A 14,930-nucleotide genomic window follows, 5' to 3' on the forward strand; every position below is an offset into this window, starting at 1 on the left:
AGAGCCTTCTGGCACCCAGGGCCCTTGGGTCGAGATCACTGTGAGAGCACAGTGATGGCTAGCATTCTTTTCAGCTCTAAAGCCTGAAGATTCCACAAAGAAAGCATAAGCCTTATCCAGAGGCACTAAAGAAAGTTTTCACTTCACGAAAGAACAACCCACCCCAGAGAGCCTAACCGGCATTAGTAGCCCTTTTATTAAACTGAGGTCTGGGTTTCCATCCAAGGAAGAAGAAGCCCCTCCTGGCTAAGGGTGAACACCACCTCCCTGCTCCTCTCCAGTCCCGGTACTTGGACTCCAGGGTCCTCTGCTCCCAGCTGTGCTTCCTCACAAGCAGAGCCGCCAGGAGGCTAGAGCACCCTGGAGAGGCCTGGGGGATGCCATGGGCACCTGCCCCTGCACATTCCCTCAGGCTTGTGGCTCTTGGCTGGAGCTGCACAGTGTGGGCAGTCGGCCACAGGTTGCTGAAGTGTGCATGGGTGTGGGGCAGGGGGGTGGAGTTCTATCAGAGAGGAGAGCAAAATTGCAACCACAACAACCCACCAGGCTTCAAAGCTGATGGTTGTTGTAGGGAGGGTGATGGAGAGAACCGGAAAGGTGAGAGAGGACCTGGCAGGAAGTGGGAACACAAGGAAAGGTGCAGAGAACCGGCCCAGCCCTCTGGAACCCCAGCAGGTCCGCTGGGAAGAGGGTGAAGGTGACCCACACGTGCAAGGTGCCATCCCACGAGGCAGTCTCCAAGGGGAAGTGTCAAAGCTGCGTCCTCTCTGGACCAGTTGCCTGGTGCTGTGAGACCCGGGAATGCCTGCAAGGCCCCGCTCCAACTTTTCCTCTCCTATGTGGTCTTATCCTTTCATTTTGCGCTTCAGTCTACGTGTGGTTTCTTTGCTTCTAAACTCTGTTATGATCATCGTTCTCTTCTTTTTCATGAGGCTTTTTTTTATATCGGTGGCAAATGTTTTGTTAATATTATTTTCAGTCCCTGCATCATATACCATCACAGGTTGTGTATTTTTTTCCAAAGGTGTTCACAACAATTTCTCCCATGCTCTTTTGCAGTGAGACTTTGGCCTCCCCTTTTCAAGAGGGGGTACCTGTTTCTTTGTTTCCCTTGAATTTAGGCTGCCTGTCAACAGAATGTGGTAGACATGATGTTGGGGGACCCCCTGAGCTGGTCCTCAAGAAGCCCTGCAGTTTCTGTCCCCTCCCCACCCCCTGGTGGGTCCTGAGAGAGTGGCACGAGGAGGCTGAGCCCCCTGAGGGTGACAGCGGAGGCACCCCGCCCTGTAGCCAATCCTGACAGCCAGGCACATGAGTGGGGTCACCTTGGGCCTTCCAGCTTATCCAACCCTCCAGCTGAATGAGCCCCACGAAGCTAAGAAGCCACCCAGACCACCCACACCACTGTGAGAAATCCTGAATAGCTCTTGTTTTAAGTTCACCAGTTTTGGGGTGCTTTGGGGGTATAATAAAGGCTAAATGCACCTAATGTGGAAATGGTGAATTTGGCCAATTTCCAATCCCACTCTACCAAACCCTAGGAAGCATTTACCTCTAGTGTTCATCTGAGCGCAGCGGTTAATCTGATAATGGCAAATGGGTGACAGAGCAGGGAGAGAAGACCGTGAGAGGTGAGCTCTCATGGTAGAGACACTTAGAAAATGATTGCCTCATTGCAAAATGAGAAAACGGACGCTTGCAGATGTTAAACAATATAGGGGGTATTCAAGAGCATAGGCATTGTCACTGGGCAGACATGAATTTGACTCCTACCTTGTCATTTATTTAGTTAGCTGTGTGACCTCTTAATCTCTCAATCTGCTTGTCTGATCTGGGGAAGGTTCCTGAGGAAGTGACGTCTGAGCTGAGATCTCAAGAATAAATGGCAGTTAACTAGATAAAGAGGGTGTGTCGGGACAGGCAATGACTGTTCTAGTCAGAGGGCCAGCAAGTTTGAAGATCCTAAAGCCATAGGGAATACAGGACTTTGGGGCAGCTGGAGTACAGAGGGCAAGGATGAGGCTGGTCCCAGGGCAGGAGACTAGAGGACACATCACACAGGGCTATGGTGTATAGACTTTGGTCTTTACTTACAATGAGGGAAGCCACGAAGAATTCTAAGTAGGGAAGCGACAGGAAAAAATGGACAGTATCTGGGATGGCTGCCTGCATCTTGGTTCTTTAAGAAACAACAGAATGAGCTCTTAGGGATGTTGGCCAGGATCTCAAGAGGCTGCATCATTCTGCTCCAGCACATTTTAGGCACAGAGTAAGAACCTGTTGAACAGATGAATGAATAAATGAGTGATTCTTCAGTGGTAAACTTTCAAGCACCTTGAAGGGCTAGCCAGGAAGGAATACTGGTGGTGGTGGTGATGGTGGTGATGGTGGTAGTGATGGTGGTGGTGGTGGTGGTGGTGGTGGTGATGGTGATGGTGGTGGTGGTGGTGATGGTGATGGTGGTGGTGGTGGTGGTGGTGGTGATGGTGATGGTGGTGGTGATGGTGGTGGTGGTGGCTCTGAGCTTGATTTCTCAAATTATACCAATAAGGAACAATTCACATAGCCTATAGCTACAGGACTGGCATGTCAGAGGCAGTCAGGGAAGCAGGGATATCTTGTGGCCAGAGTCCCCAAACACTATACAGATGTATGGGAACCCTTCTTTTTTAAAAAAAAAAAAAAAATGTCTGCTTTCCTGTAGTCTCCCTATTCTGTAAATTTTAAGTCTTGATAAGGCATTTAGAAATTCTGAGATGAAAATCATCATGGAGACCCTGTAAGCTGTTGCTTCTCTATCTCTTTGTTTGATGTTCTCCTTTCATTCTCCTTCTGGTTCCTTACCCAACCTTGTTTAGTGGGGATCACTGTCATTTAAAAGAGCCATTTACTGCTTAAAAAATAAAGAGTCAAACTAGCTTGTTTGGGTGCCAGTTCTCCTAAACAGAAGTCACTGCTGGAAATGAAGGAAGGGAATTTTTCAAACATCTTTTGCACGTCCTCCTTAGAGAAGCCCACTCTTCCTTGCTTTCCAGATGTGATCAAGGGTACAGCAGGGAGACATGCAGATAGACATTATGGGGAGAAACCCACTAAAAATAAACATATCTCAGTCTAGTATATATTTTTAAAGATTCATCCATGTAATTCAAGATCAGTCATTTAGAAGCAGCCCCACTCAATGCCACATAGCATTAAAACCCAGCCGCTATGAAGTGAGTCATCTTATAAGAGCAGGTTGGACTGAAGGCTATGTCAGAAGACACTTACATTCCTTCTTTGAAATCCATTCTTTTGATAATGAAAGGGGTGAAGAGTTTAAAGTCACCACTTATGATGTTCTGGAATGTTTTCTTAAAAGAGAAAAGACCCTTGGAAAATGCACCCAGGGGCTCAAAGACATAAGTGTAAGTTCAGGAGTACCAAGAAATTGCCTCTTCTGTGATAACAAAGAGTTGAGCAGCATTCTCCTTTACTTGGTAACTTAACCTAAGAGGGAAAAAAAGAGCTTTATTTCAGCATTAGGCATATGGTTGGCATTCACCAAGTGTTTATTAATAATAATGACTTATGGATGCCAAACCCCCATTAGAGCAAATTGTCCCAGATCCAAATTCCACAACAAGCCAAAGGATTTCAGTGTCCTGGCAGGAGCCTTGAAAGATATGGAAAAATTCACACAGAGCACAACTCCTGCTCACACCACAATGCATTTTCTCCCGCCCACTCCCCACCTCGACTCACCCCCACATCTAGTGGGGTGGCCCATTGGAGGCCCTCCACCACATGTCTCTAGTTAATCAAGGGTTGTTGCTTTTTCTCACCTACACCAGGCTTTCCGCATTTTCTTAACAAGATAAACAAGGTTCTAACTTCGTTCTTCCTCCCAAGAGTGTGAACAAAGACAGCCTTCATGAAAGGGAAAAACCCAGCAGCGGTGGGACTAATGACAAGATGGTGGCAGGCATGCTGCGTTACTTCCCTGTGTCCATTTACCTCTGCAAGGGCGCTCAGGATCCCCTCATCAGGCCATTTCCCATCGTTCTTCTCTGAAGTAAACAGAAAATTCACCTGCTTCCAGCCCTGATTATCTTGGTAAGTGTCCAGAACTTTGGGATAACACAGCCACCCATTTTTCCAAGTTTGCAGATGAACAAACCAAGGCCACAGGTTTCTCCACCTTTCTGTCTCTCAAAGATAAATACAAAATAATGAGCACCTAGCTTGGTGAGGATGCACCACATTCACCATTGATAAAACTTCATCCTGAGTTTGTCTGAGCTCAAACTCCTCCCCACTCTTCCCTTGAGCAGCGGCAAGATTCACCTTCTCATCTAAAAGGAGTGGAATAAGATTCTTATCATCACTTGGCTTGCCAGACAATAATGGATTTTGCCAACCTCAGTGCATTTTCTTCCCCAAACACATCTGCCCTCACAAATACACACAGCTCGCTATTCACACGGTCCTGACTATAAGCCCTTTCAGTTGCCAACAGTCACCAGAGTGGGAGGGGCCGCGACAGCTTTGTTCATAGGTACAATAGAGAGAGCGAGTTTGTTTTGTTTTTGAATTTACTTTCAATTACAGTAATTTTACTGAGTTCTGTTGTGTATTAACATACATGGGAGAAATATATTAGTAACAGCCAAAGAGAAAGGAATTTCATTTTTTACAGATGTGATTCACATTCTTTCCAATAAGAGAATGGCTCCATCTCCTCAATACCAGTTAAAAAACATATATAATACATTATGTCCCTCACATGGGTCAAGCATTCTGCTGTAACCTGGAGACACAAAAATGAACAACAGAAATGCAATCCTGTCCTCATTGAGCTCACCATTAGCCTAAGAGCAGAGAGAAACAAGTAAAGTATAAATGAAATGCAGTTTCAGTGTTCTCTTTCTTGATCTGGGCGTTGGCTAAACAAGTGTGTTCAATTAGTGAAAAGTCAATGAATTGTACACTTCTCTCTCTCGCTGTGTGTATGCATATGTGTATAAATATATATATATCTTCATTAAAAAGCTAAAAAAAAACCTCTTTAAAAATCTAATGACCACATCCAACATATGATTGTGTACAAGGGAAATAGCCACTTTTCCATACTCTGAAAATCATTCCCCTAAAACAACCTGCCATCTGGGTCAGGGCCTGCTGAGAGAAAAGGCACAAGATGAAGAGCATCGTGTGGAAAAATGTAAAGGCTGAGATTTCCTATGTGATGTTTTCAGGTGTTTCAGAAACCCTAGTCAATTGAATGGCCTGAAAAGGAGCCCATCTGGAAACAAGCAATTCTGGACCATTAGGAATAGGAAATAGGGAGGGGGTGCCCAATGCTGGACAGAGTTCTACTTACCAAGACAAAGGGTCGGGGTGCATCTTGTCTGGTGCAGAGCTGGCATGAACTGATGACCAGGTGAGCCAAAGCAAGGCGTTGGGAATCCTGCTACAGTCCAGGGAAGGATCAGAGCCCCAGGGTTCAGGCAAAGGCCAGAACAGTGTGGTGAGAAGTCCCCAGTGAGTGGCTCAGGAAATGGGCGCTACAGTGTTGTTTGCAGGAGCCCTTTATGTGTATGACAGGATGCCAACCAGAGACTTCAGGGTCTGACTGCCCAGGACTAGGGACAGAAGGGAGTGAAGGGGGATACAAAGGTCTAAGTCAAGAGGCTGAGGAAGTGAGAGAAAGGGATGGACGCAAAGCAAACAGGCACTTCAGGAATGGTGATTAACCCAAAAACTCACTCTGGGATGTTGAGACTTCTTCTAGCCAAGATAGGGTAGCAGGGCAGGATTTACACTCCCACCAAAAAAAGCTAAAACACTGAGGAAAACATCTGAAATGACAGTTTTCAGACTGAGAGGTGAGAGGTGAAATATACAAACAGACTACATATAAAAATAGCAGTCTGACCAAAGCCTGTGGCACCCAGCCCAGGAGGGTGACCCACTCTTTGCAGCAACCAGCCCAGGAAGTGAGACTCTATCTCAAGCAACCTTTCAGGAAGTTAAACATGCTCCTGTGACAGTCGTCCCCAAATAGCCAGGACTTGATTAGCAACTGATAGCTTACCTACCTAAATTTTGCCTCTATCTCCAATTTAGGAACAACTGGAAAAAGGCAAATATGTATCCCTAACCCATCAGACAGGGTGCCCCAATTCTGGTTAGCCCCCCTACAGCTTCCCAAGCCAGCAGCCTCCAAGCAGGGTGTTTGCTTGTTCTCATTTGGGTGGTCTTCACTTATTTCCACAAAAGGGAACAATGAGGTAAGCCCCATGACCACCCCAGCTCACTGCCCAAACCACAGCACAGGGAGGGCACCCGAGTGGAGACCCCTGGGTCTGACCCAGAGGGGGGCAGGCAGAGTGAGAGTCTGTGGAGGACAGGCTGGCTGGATATAATGGATCAGAATCTTGTATAGCAGAGAGATGCACAGAGATCAATTCCGGGGGGTGGGGGGCAGGATCAACCAGTGAGCCCCGGGGACAACTGGAGCTCAGTGCCCTGGGAATATTTGGGGGGCAGTGTAGAGCATACCTCAGAGGTACCCTGGGCAGAAGGGTGAGGAATCTCGGGAGTTTTATCCTTCCACCAGGGGCTACAAAAAAGCCAGAGCGCGAGTCACGGTTGGGACATGTGTGAGGTAGCGACAATGACTACATCACCTTCCCATTCCTCACTTGGCAAAGAGTTATTATGTTTTTTCTCATGAACTGGCAATGAACTTTCTTAAACGTGTTTCACACATCTGCCCATGCAATCATGGCTTTTTCTCCTTTTTTCTGTTGATGTAGTAAATTACATGGATTCATTGTCCAATGTAGTTTTTTTATTAAGATTTTATTTATTTATTTGTCAGAGAGGGAGAGAGAGAGCACAAGCATGGGGAATGGCAGGCAGAGGGAGAAGCAGCCTCTCCGCTGAGCAGGGATCCTGATGTGGGACTCAATCCCAGGACTCTGGGGTCATGACCTGAGCCGAAGGCAGACACTTCACCGACTGAGCCACCCAGGCGCCCTTTATTGTCCAATGTTAAGCCAACCCTGCTTCATAGAATAAACCCAACTTGTTTCTGATAGATGATCATTTTTATATATTGCTGGTATTCACTGTATACTTCAAAGTGTACGATTTTCCAGAAAGCATGTATGATGTAAAGTATTCACTAACACTCTATGTAGGGCTTCGCATCTCTGCTTACGATGGTGAGTGGTCTGAACTGGTGTGTCCTTGGCAGGTTTCATTGTTAGTTGTTCTGGACTTAGAACATGAGCTGGGAAGTAGGCCCTTCTTCATTTTCTGGAAAAGCTTATGGATGATTGGTAAGAAGAATCTGCCAGCAAAGTCTTCTGGGCCTGGAGATTTGGGGAATGTGCTTAATTACAAATTCAAGTTCTTTACTAAGAATAGTACTATTCTGGTTTTTCTACTTCTTCTAGAATCTGCTTTTAGCAAGTTGTGTTTTTCAAGTAATTTTATCTAAATCAAAAAATATGTGTAGAGTGAAGGTTGGCAGAATATCAAAGTTAACTGAATTTAATTATTATTGCATATGCCCGAGTGAAATGATGGCTGGTGATGTTCGGGAGAGTAAAACAATAAAGATCCGTGTAATTAATAAATTATTATGTATTTATTTGTGAAATTTGTTTTCTTGTCTTCCTTTCAATGGAGTCACAAGTTGTGCTTTCATAATTCAAATTTTTACATAACTTATTTACATAATATTTACATAATTTATTCTGTTGTCACCAATGTCAGTGAAGTAATGTCGAATGAAGCAAACTTTTTTGAGTCGTTGTAGTTATTACATTGAATTTAATTAATTTGAATTTGGAGAAAATATTCTGCCAAAAGAATAGCAACTAGGATGTCAATAAAAATGTTAAAAGAAAAAACTGTTAAAAGAATTCTTAGATTCAGGTGCCTGGGTGGCTCAGTCCTTAGGCGTCTGCCTTCGGCTCAGGTCGTGATCCCAGGGTCCTGGGATCGAGCCCCACATCAGGCTCCCTGCTCAGCGGGAAGCCTGCTTCTCCCTCTCCCACGCCCCCTGCTTGTGTTCCCTCTTTCTCTGTGTCTCTCTCTGTCAAATAAATAAATAAAATCTTTTAAAAAAGAATTCTTAGATCAAAAATATTCATAAATGTGACATATCATGATGCATACCTCATAATGGGTTATTTGTGGTAAATTATCTTCATCACAGAAAATCTTAGGAAATATTTTTATTCTATCCTATAAATTTAATTATATTTTTAATCATAATTAAAATTTATCATATCATTTATATTATGATTTTCACCATCTATATCCACACAGTATTTCAGTTTTTCTTCTTCTAAATTTTTAAATTTGGAGTTATTATAAGGAAAGTTGAAGGTAGCAGTTATATTGCTCAATTTATTTAAATCTCTCTCTTTTTTTGGCTTTTGTCTATTTACTTTTATTTTATTCTGTCACTTTCTTCTAATGTGTTCTTCATTCGTCAGTTTTGAAATCTTTTTTCTTTTTTATTATTTTTATTGTTTTTTTAATAATTCCAGTACACTTAACATACAGTAGTTTCAGATGTACAATATAATGATTCTGTACTTCCATACATCACCCAGTGCTCATTACAGCAAGTACCTTCTTCCTTCATCCCACCTCCCCGCTGGTAACCATCAGTTTATTCTCTATAGTTAAGTGTCTGTCTCTCTCTCCTTTGTTTTTTCTTTTGCTCTTTTGTTTTATTTCTTAAATTCCACCTATGGGTGAAATCATATGGTATTTGTCTTTCTCTGACTGGCTTGTTTTTTAGCATTATACTCTCTAGTTCTAACCATATTGTTGCAAATGGCAAGACTTTCTTCTTTTTTATGGCTGCATAATATTCCATTGTACCACCTCTTCTTTATCCATTCATCAGTCGATGGACACTTGGGCTGCTTCCATATCTTGGCTATTGTAAATAATGCCGTTATAAACACAGGGGTGCATGTTTCCCTTTGAATTAGTGTTTTGGTATTGTGGGGGTAAATGCCCAGTAGGGCAATTATCAGATCATAGGGTAGTTCCATTTTTACCTATTTGAGGAACCTCCGAGAGGCTGCACCAGTTTGCATTACCAGCAACAGTGCATGAGGGTTCCTATTTCTCTACATCCCTGTAGAGAAACAAAACTGTTGTTTCCTGTGTTGTTGATTTTAGCCACTCTGACAGGTGTGAGATGATATCACCTTATAGTTTTGATTTGCATTTACCTGATGATGAGTGATGTTGAACATCTTTTCATGTGTTTGTTGGCCCACCTGGATGTCTCCTTTTTATTAAGATTATATTTTGCTGGGTAATTTGATGGCCAAAAACTAATCTCTATATATCTGAATCTCTTCCTTTATATATGAATTTCTTTATATATGAATCTCTTCCTTTCCAGTCATCTGAACATTTTCATTTAAAAATTCTCTTCTACTTTATTGGAATGTTACTCATTGCAAATTTCACATGCAATTTCTTCTTTTCCCCAACATTTTATCATATTTTCAGAGACAACAAAGTTGAAAGATTTTTCATTGGACATGTATATCTACCTTTAGCATTTTACTACAGTTGCTTTATCATCTATCTATATGTCTCCATTTATTCATCAAGGTACACATCCACTAATTCATCTTGTTTTTGATGCATTATAAAGTAAATTACAGATATCAAAACACTTCTGCTCAATACTTTATACCATGAAATTTCCTTTGACTTTAATCTCTACAAATCAATAGTTTTAATACTTTTGAAAGTGAAATAGCTAAAGCTAAATCTGTTGAAATAACATTACATTAATAGTAACCAACAGTTGGAGTTCATTGTAACTGTGAATAGCACAATTTAAAAGTTAAATTTATTTTACCCAAAGACCACAATGTGCTTTTTATTTGATGATATTCTATTGCTTTTCTTAACTCTTCTAGTGCATGTCATATCTTTTCTAAATTAACCCAATTTTTAAAGCATTTCATTGGCTATCTTGTCATGTATTCAAAAGTGACCACAAGGCCATATGTTCTGTGTTTCTTAGAGATGTTCTTTTTGGGCAAATGCAAAGAAATATCACAGATAATCACTGAGAGGTTCTGAAAAATGTCATCGACACCCACATGTCTCTTTGGTAACAAATTCAAACTAAAAAACATCGACATTGCCAATGACACAAGAATACTTCTGGATTTCTGGCCAAAATTCTGGCAGCACCTTTTCCTTTGCTAACTTGTGACTATGCTTTCATAGGCTCCTCTAGAAAGACTTTCAAATCAGTTCTTCATGCTAAAATTTATTTCTTATTTCTTCAGTTCTTGATTTAAGTCACACCTGTGCTTATAACAGGTATAAAACCAGGAGCTGCTCACAAATCCCAGTTTCCTTGTTTTTGTTCTGCTTGTAGCAACATACATAATAAATATTAGTTGTTCAACTTGACTTTTTTCTCTGCTATAACCTAGTTGAAATAAATAATACTTAAATTGTTAAATGTTATGCATGGTTTTTCTTTCACTTTATCACTCCTTAAAATGCTAATCTCATTTTGAGTTCTCCATCCTAGAGATTAGCATTTGCTTTATTTTTTTAACTGACTTTTGTGCTTATCCTTCTAGAATCAAATTATGAAGTTATTTCTAGTAAATCTATAAATGTCCCATTATATTCTTTTTGTGCTGTTGACGCCTTAAAGAGCAATGTCATGCTTAGTGAAATACTGGACACATTACTTCATAAGAATAACACACCAATGTTCTCTATGAATGTTTACTTGTCACTGTTGAATACTATCTATTGTTTGCCCTTTAATCAGCTTTATTTAAAAATTGTACATGAAGCATGCGTCACTTCTTGTGTTACACAAATGACATTTTATGCTATTTTCATCAAGAAACCAAGTTTCCCCAGTTACAAATGTGATCATTAACCTGAAGACTGGTTGTAAAACATTTTGACTGTAGTAACAAAATGCTTTCTTTGAACGTAGCATATAAAAGGTACATTTTTTTCCTCCATTTAAAAGATTTTGGTATAAAATGAAATCTCAAAATTTCTGCCACTTCAACCAATGGAAGACTGTAAATTTTAATGCATTGTAGTTTGCTGGAAACATCCTCACACCATCACATGGATATGATGGCCATTTTCCAGAATCATTATGCAATAGACATCACTCAGGTTTCATTTTTCTATTTGAATTTGCCAATTTTATCCCTAATAGACAGGTCAGAGTTGTAATTAGTGCATTCAGGTTGACTTGTTCTGTCATTTTCAAAATCAGTAATTCAACCTTCATTTAGCAAAAATTACAAAATTTTAGGGATTTCATATGACTTTATCAACTTGTGAATTTGATGAAGATAATTTACTGTTCATATTTTTATTTTAATAAAGAATTAAATATTTATAAATAAAGTGTCTAATGTTTTGTTTACAATTTATGTTGCCTTTAACAGAAATCTGCTGATTTTAATTTTTTCCAGTTTTTAAACATTTAAGAAGACCACATTTTGGAAAACGTCCTTTATTCCTTTCTTACTTTTTCTTCTTGAGGCTCTACTTTTGCATTTTTTTCCATTTTGACCTCTATTTGTACTCCTTTTCTTTTACCTAACATAAAGTGCTAAAATATAATTGTTTTAAGTATGGGTGTATTTTCCTCAATCTATGTGTATATATAAATTAAGGTAAATGAAAAACAAAACATTTAAAATTATTGCATGTTTTCCAAAAATTTATTTTTTCTAAAGTATTCAAAATTATCCATTAAAATCCAAAAGCAAAATACACATTGAATTCATTATACTTAATAAATATTAACATTTTCAATAAAAATATATTGTTTTTACTTTATGAAATTTAAATAAATGTTCTGAAACAGTTTTATGAATCTAGCATTTAACATTATCTACATGCTAGTCTTATGTTTAGATCAACATATTTATAAATTTAAGAGTAATATCAATATTTTTTTATTACAGAATGTTCCTTGGTTTTTATGTCCAACCTCTAGAACTGGAAATTAGAAACCAAGAGAGTCAAACTAAAATAAATGACGCTCCACGCTACTGGGTAATCCTGCCTTGTTATGTGAGTATCTATTGCCCTGTGCTCCCTGAAAGGAAGAATTTGACAAGCTAATTCATTTTTATTTTCTCTTACCTACGTTCTTCCACTGCTGAAATCCTTCCCAGCACTCCAAAAGCAATGTCCTTCTCCAAGGTCAGCAGTAGCACAACCCACAAGCCTTCATGTCATTTTGAAATAGTTGCCTTTTATGTCAAGAGTGTAGCACAAGAGATGTAGGCAAGTATTTTCCTGAGGCCTGAACAGAGTTAGTCATGAGTGAAAGGTTAGGTTACTAATTTCACTTTTGTGCATTTGTGACACACAAGGGTCTCAAGGGTATGGGGATCTAGGAGAGAGAATCTCTTGCAAGGGCCAAGGGTTGTACTGGTCATGAAAATACTACTGTACAGTCTTGAAATAGAGTACCAACCAACAGGACCAACGTGAGAAATATATAGCTCAACACTTGCATTTGGAGTTTTTGATATATTTCAACCTAATATATCAAACTTGATCCCAATCAGTAAAATGCACATTATTTTTGAGCACACATGAAACACTTACCAAAATAATTCATAACATATGCCACAATATTTTACATTATCCAGTGGATATTCAGAAAATATCCAATATTTTCTGAAAATAATGTAATAATGAAAACAAATCAGCAATGACAAGGTGGCTAACATAATCCTGTATGACTAAAAACTAAATCTGAAAAGTTACTAGATAATCCAGGTTAAAAGGGAAACTATAAGAGTTATAAAATATTCAAAATCTGTGGGATTAACTTAGAAATTAATAATTATGAATACATATATCTAAAACAAAGAAAAATTCAAAATAAATGAGCTAAAGATTCAACTCAAGATACTATAAAAAAAATAACAGGGCACCCAAAGAAACCTTAATGAAGAAAATATAAAACCAGAAATTTATAAAACCAAAAACAACAACAACAACAAAAAAATAGGGTAAAGTAACAAAAGCCGATTCCTTGAAAAGCTAGTAATTTAGATCTCTGGAAAAAAATGATCATGAGGAAAAGAAAAAGCACACAAATAAGCCAAATTAAAAATCGCTATGGGAAACTAGCCTTAGATATAACAAACATTTTTTAAATTATAGAAAAATATTATAAACAAACATACTCCAATATATCTGAAAACCTAGATAAAATGAATTTCTAGAAAAATGAAAGAGGAAATAGAAATCCCAAATAAGCTAATAGCCATTAAATTAACTAAAATGGTAAACAAAAGCCTGTTTAAACTTAACTAGATAGATAAAATTCAACAATTGCCTTATGTCGGCATTACAAATAAAGTCTATCAAACATTCAAGGAGTTGACAACCCCCATGGAAACCTAAAAGATGTGGCTCCTGAAGATAGGAAATTAATTTTACAAAGTCAGTATCTTGATATCACAATCCAACAAGGACCACAAAATAAAAGAAAATTAACTTCATTTATGAACCCAGATGCAATAATCACAAGTGAAATGATATAATGTAACATTTCAAATTGCACATAATCGCTGAGTTCCAGGCAGATTGGAATGAGAAAAGGCATACACCTAGGTGTATCCTACTCTGAGGAAAAATAGAAAATATGATGACTTCCAGACAGAAAGAATTATTTATTTACAAAGCAAAAAGAAATTGGAATTGCAACAGAGATTTTCTTTTATAGCATCAGGATGCTAGAAAATGGTGGAATAATATCTATAGACTAGAAAGAATTAAGCATTTCAATTGAAGAATTCTGTATTCCAAATATCTCATTCATTTGTCAGGTTGAAAGAAAAATATTTGCAAATATTCAAAGATTCAGAGACTATACCACCTGTGTATACCTATTAGGAAAACAATTTTTAAAGAGCTCTAAACAAAGAACAAGTGAATCAAAAAGTGAAAGGAAAGGTGAAAAGGAGACAAAGAAAAGTAACAAGCAATAAAACTTGAAATAAGTGACTAGATAGATAGATAATCTAACAGTCAAAGATAACATTCCTAAGGATATGCCATATAAATTCAACATAAGAATACTTAAAACAGAGGACAACTGCAAGTGAGTTTTGATACATTGAATGGAATATATATCTCAGCAAAACCTAGATGTTGGGGAGGATAAAGAAGGAAGACAAGAAGTGAAAAAAGACCAAATATCTCATCCGGGGATGAGTGAGGAGCTGAGAGAGAAGAGTGGGGCCCTGAAAGTATTGTAAAGCTCACGAACACCAGGGAGGACAAAATAACCATTAACAGAAGGAAAAGGGGGCAGTAAATGAAACCTGATCATACAAACAAAAATGAGAAAAAGAGAAAGTAATCAGATAGGAGAAATAATATTCATAAGTTAATAAGGAAAAAATTGTTATGATAACCATAAAGAAGGCTAAGTTTTCCTATTGTAAACCAGACATTTCCAGATTATACTAAAAAAACAAAGACCAGCTAAATGCTGAATATTAGAAAACCATTTAAAGTAACAAGAGGGATTTAAAATAAAGGGATAAGCAAGGAGGTATGCAAATGCAAAGAAAAGGAGAGCAGTGGTGGCACTATTCTTTATAGGCTCTTGAACAACTTTATAAGAGCTGTTTTAAAGTCCTTGTTTGCTAATTTCATGTTGGTTTATCCTGGAGTCATTATTTATTGACTTTTTTCTTGGCTAGGGTCACATGTGTTGTTCTTTGTATGTCTAGGAAATTTTTATTGTGTAGTGAATATTGTGAATAATACATGTAGAGACCCTGGATTTAGTTATGTTCCTCTGAGAAGTGTCAGGTTTTGTTCTAGCTGGTCTCCAAATGGCCTCTCCTGTGGTGTCCAGCAGGCAA

The 14,930-nt window shown here is 38.9% G+C and overlaps 2 long non-coding RNA genes across 2 annotated transcripts in view; one reads left to right on the forward strand and one right to left on the reverse strand.

Moving 5' to 3' along the window:
* LOC114224709 (uncharacterized) overlaps window positions 1-14,930 on the forward strand; it is a 46,599-nt gene that overhangs the window by 24,465 nt on the left and 7,204 nt on the right. The window contains exons 8-9 of the long non-coding RNA XR_015767031.1: window positions 3,834-4,095; window positions 12,000-12,108. This is a non-coding gene — a long non-coding RNA (uncharacterized LOC114224709). The remainder of the gene's footprint in view (window positions 1-3,833; window positions 4,096-11,999; window positions 12,109-14,930) is intronic.
* LOC148162277 (uncharacterized) lies at window positions 2,065-3,491 on the reverse strand. The gene is made up of 2 exons (XR_015767032.1): window positions 3,424-3,491; window positions 2,065-2,277 (listed from the first exon to the last, which is right to left on the reverse strand). It is a non-coding gene; the product is annotated as an uncharacterized LOC148162277 (long non-coding RNA).

Source organism: Eumetopias jubatus, unplaced genomic scaffold, assembly GCF_037043125.1.
Source record: "Eumetopias jubatus isolate StellerSeaLion01/CBP00866 unplaced genomic scaffold, mEumJub1_p1.0 scaffold_16, whole genome shotgun sequence".
Classification (NCBI taxonomy): Eukaryota; Metazoa; Chordata; class Mammalia; order Carnivora; family Otariidae; genus Eumetopias; species Eumetopias jubatus.